The 4481-nt window shown below is 43.2% G+C and overlaps 1 non-coding gene across 1 annotated transcript; it reads left to right on the top strand.

Moving 5' to 3' along the window:
* Positions 1-678: 678 nt before the first annotated feature.
* Positions 679-750, top strand: TRNAE-UUC (transfer RNA glutamic acid (anticodon UUC)). The gene has a single exon. It is a non-coding gene; the product is annotated as a tRNA-Glu (tRNA).
* Positions 751-4481: the final 3731 nt, after the last annotated feature.

Raw genomic sequence — 4481 nt, 5'->3', positions numbered from 1 at the left:
TCCCTATCTATTCTATCTATTCTTTCATTCCCTTCTTACTATGGAAAATTCTGAGAGCACTTTATATTTGTGAAAACTCTCTGGGCCATTTCTATCCTTTTCATCCTGGAGTTTCTGATTATTACAGCATAGTAGACATACAAAGAAACAATCTTACATTCACTTAGCTACCAACACATTTTATCATGGAGTCAAAGCCAACTTGGGGAAAATGTTGTCTAATCAAAACTTCAAAACCTGCCATGGGGAAGAAAAGGACAGAATCTGATACCTTTGGACTTGATTTTTGATAACTGAGTACCTGGTCTGTATTCCAGGCTGAAATATTTTTAGATATACTCTTGTGTGACCTAAAACATGGTGGAGTTTTTCCCTTGTCCTCAATTCTTAAAATGAAATTACATGGATCACTGTCTGTAACTCATTGTAGTCTTCCTGTCTAACAACTACTTGTCTATTTCATTTGAAGCTACTTACGAAGAAGTTAAAAAAAAAAAAATTCTCCAAGTCTTTAAAATTGTAAAAGATATCCATGATAGACATAATTTCTAAGACTGTTTGTAGAGATTCTTTTTAAAGGTTATATGTTAATTATGGATATCACTGTACAGTCTAATTACTCCTAATGGGTTGCCTATTGTATAATTGCCTTCTTCAAATTCAAAGAAAACAGGGAGTTCCCTGGTGGTTTAGTGGTTAGGACTTGGCCCTTTCACTGCTGTGGTCCAGGTTCAATCCCTGGTCAGGGAACTGAGATTCTGCAAGCAAAGACACGGCCAAAAAAAAAAAAAAAAATTAAAAGAAAATAGCAAGTAGATCATTAGATCAAAACTGTCTTATTTGCTTGGAACAATGTTTCACAGTAAGCTCTAACTAGGAGGAGAAAGAAAATTATTCTGAGTTTATAACTTTTTAAAAATTTGTTACTATAATCAGTTATAGCAGCTCTATGTAGCATAATATTTTATTTGTTCCTTTCACTGAATGATAGACACATTTGCCCTTTTGTCCTCTTTTTCTTCCAATAGAAAAAGTAAACTTTTTATCGCCAGAGACAGGAAAAGCAGCAAAGCCCCCAACACCTGCAATTTGTTGCAAGAAGTACTATTCTGCTCCATCAAACTCCGTTCTCATAGGTCATACAATTAATACAGGTGTATTGATATTTACATCCTCATCATTAAGTTAATCAGCTTCCAACTGTAAAAAGAAGATACCCCAAACTGTCCACCTATATAATGAAAAACACTTCAAATAGCTACACTTATTTAATCTACACCTTATCCTATTTGCATACCATTTTTTGAGCATCAATATTTCTTTTGATTTTCAAGACTTTGGTCCCATACACTCAATGACAAATCTAATTTCCTACAGCCAATATACATTACTACACCACACCTGCTAGATAGAAAAGAGGTGAGAGCCAGAAATATTGGTCCTGATGATCATGGTATTTTTGGCCTAAACTTATATATCAAGGTAAATTGGATCACAGTCGATTCTTTCAAAGTCAAATAGATATGGGTCCATCCATTCACTGAACAAATAACTTAGTGAAAGCCAACTATGTGCCAAGCACTGGTTTGAATTTGACCATTGGTATTTTATTCTGTTGTCAACAAAAGATAATACAACATCATCCACAATCCACAAGCTATCTATAACTCTTCTCCAAATACCTTTTTTTTCATACTTTACTGAGCTATTTTGGACTCTTCATGCCAGTAAATCCATGAGTCTGGAAGCATTCTTATCCCTAACCATTCTGATACCAACTTGCATGCTGACTGCTCCCATGATGGCTCTTTTCCTACCTCATTGTGACCTCTAGTTTATTTCAAAGTGCACTTTCTTCAATCCATCATATCTTCTCTGTCTTCACTCTCTTCCTTATCTACCTGGTATTCTATGTCATTTTTCCAGCAAATCTTTGGCTAATACTCAAAATTCCTCTGCTTTACTGACTTCTTATGATATACTATGGCAGTCAGGGTTCCACCAGACAAACAGAACCACTAGGAAAAGTATAGAATCTGGGTGAATTATAGGCATTTGACTTTATGTGACTGTGGGAGTTTTAACAGTTCACATGACTGTTGCTTCTGTTTCTGCTCCTGAGCCTAGTCCGGAAACAGAAGAAGTTGAAGTTGGAGATCCAGCAGGAGCTCCAGAACCTGTGTGCCTGACTACTGGCCACGCCAACAAAATCAATCAACTACCATGTATGTGAGCTGGAGCAGCTCCTAAAGCCACCACACTGACCATCTAGGCATAAAAAGAATATAACTCCTGCTTCTCTTTGACCTTCCAAATCTACCAAAAAATGTCTCTTGTGGCCCATGTTAACTAAGACCTATGCAGGGAAGAAAATATAGGTCCAGCTTAGCTAATGCCATGCAAATTCACCACACTTTATTCTTTGCCAACCTGGCATCAGTATACACCTCTTTTAACGATACTGAACTTCCAAGACTTCCGGGACGATGGTGGAAGAGTAAGACGCGGAGATCTCCTTCCTCCCCACAGATACACCAGAAATACATCTACACGTGGAACAACTCCTACAGAACACCTACTGAACGCTGGCAGGAGACCTCAGACCTCCCAAAAGGCAAGAAACTCCCCACGTATCTGGGTAGGGCAAAAGAAAACATTAATTAAAAACAGAGACAACAGAATAGGGACGGCACCTGCACCAGTGGGAGGGAGCTGTGAAGGAGGGAAGGTCTCCACACACTAGGAAGCCCCTTCGCGGGCAGAGACTGCGGGAGGCGGAGCGGGGAGCTTCGGAGCCGCGGGGGAGAGCGCAGCAACAGGGGTGCGGAGGGCAAAGCGGAGAGATTCCCGCACAGAGGATCGGCGCCGACCGGCACTCACCAGCCCGAGAGGCTTGTCTGCTCCCCGCGCCGGAGCGGCCGGGGCTTCGGTCGGAGCGCAGGGAGAGGACTGGGGTTGGCAGCGTGAACACAGCCTGCAGGGGGTTAGTGCGCCACGGCTGGCCAGGAGGGAGTCTGGGGAAAAGTCTGGAGCTGCCGAAGAGGCAAGAGACTTTTTCTTCCCTCTTTATTTCCTTGTGTGCGAGGAGAGGGGATTAAGAGCGCTGCTTAAAGGAGCTCCAGAGACGGGCGTGAGCCGCGGCTAAAAGCGCGGACCCCAGAGACGGGCATGAGACGCTAAGGCTGCTGCTGCCGCCACCAAGAAGCCTGTGTGCAAACACAGGTCACTATCCACACCCCCTTCCGGGGAGCCTGTGCAGCCCGCCACTGCCAGGGTCCTGGGATCCTGGGACAACTCCCCCGGGAGAACGCACGGCGCGCCTCAGGCTGGTGCAACGTCACGCCAGCCTCTGCCGCCGCAGGCCCGCCCTGCACTCCGTGGCCCTCCCTACCCCCGGCCTGAGTGAGCCAGAGCCTCCGAATCAGCGGCTCCTTTAACCCGGTCCTGTCTGAGCAAAGAACAGACGCGCTCCGGCGACCTACACGCACAGGCGGGGCCAAATCCAAAGCTGAGCCCTGGGAGCTGTGAGAACAAAGAAGAGAAAGGGAAATCTCCCCCAGCAGCCTCAGAAGCAGCAGATTAAAGCTCCACAATCAACTTGATGGACCCTGCATCTGTGGAATACATGAATAGACAACGAATCAACCCAAATTAAGGAGGTGGACTTTGAGAGCAAGATTTATTATTCTTTCCCCTTTTCCTTTTTTTGTGTGTATGTGTATGCTTCTGTGTGAGATTTTGTCTGTATAGCTTTGCATCCACCATTTGTCCAAGGGTTCTAACCGTCTTTTTTTTTTTGAATTTTTTTCTTAATAATTACTTATTTTAATAACCTTATTTTATTTTACTTTATCTTCGTTTTTCTTTCCGTCCTTCCCTCCTTCAGACAACGAATCATCCCAAATTGAGGAGGTGGACTTTGAGAGCAAGATTTATGATTTTTTCCTCTTTTCCTCTTTTTGTGAGTGTGTATGTGTATGCTTCTGTGTGAGATTTTGTCTGTATAGCGTTACTTCCACCATTTGTTCCATGGTTCTATCCATCCATTTTTTTGGGGTTTTTTCCTCTTAATAATTTTTTTTTATTTTAATAACTTTATTATATCTTACTTTATTTTATTTTACTTTATCTTCTTTCTTTCTTTTTTTTCCTTCCTTCCCTCCTTCCTTCCTTGCTCCCTCCCTCCCTCCCTCCTTTCTTTCTTTCTACTTCTACTAATTCTTTCTTTCTACTCTTTCTCCCTTTTCTTCTGAGCCATGTGGATGAAAGGCTCTTGGTGCTGCAGCCAGGAGTTAGTGCTGTGCCTCTGAGGTGGGAGAGCCAACTTCAGGACACTGGTCCACAAGAGACCTCCCAGCTCCACATAATATCAAACGGTGAAAATCTCCCAGAGATCTCCATCTCAACACCAGCACCCAGCTTCACTCAACGACCAGCAAGCTACAGTGCTGGACACCCTATGCCAAACAACTAGCAAGACA

This window comes from Lipotes vexillifer, unplaced genomic scaffold, assembly GCF_000442215.2.
Source record: "Lipotes vexillifer unplaced genomic scaffold, Lipotes_vexillifer_v1.1 scaffold1434, whole genome shotgun sequence".
NCBI classification, from domain to species: Eukaryota; Metazoa; Chordata; class Mammalia; order Artiodactyla; family Lipotidae; genus Lipotes; species Lipotes vexillifer.
This window is presented reverse-complemented; position numbering and strand designations above follow the sequence as displayed.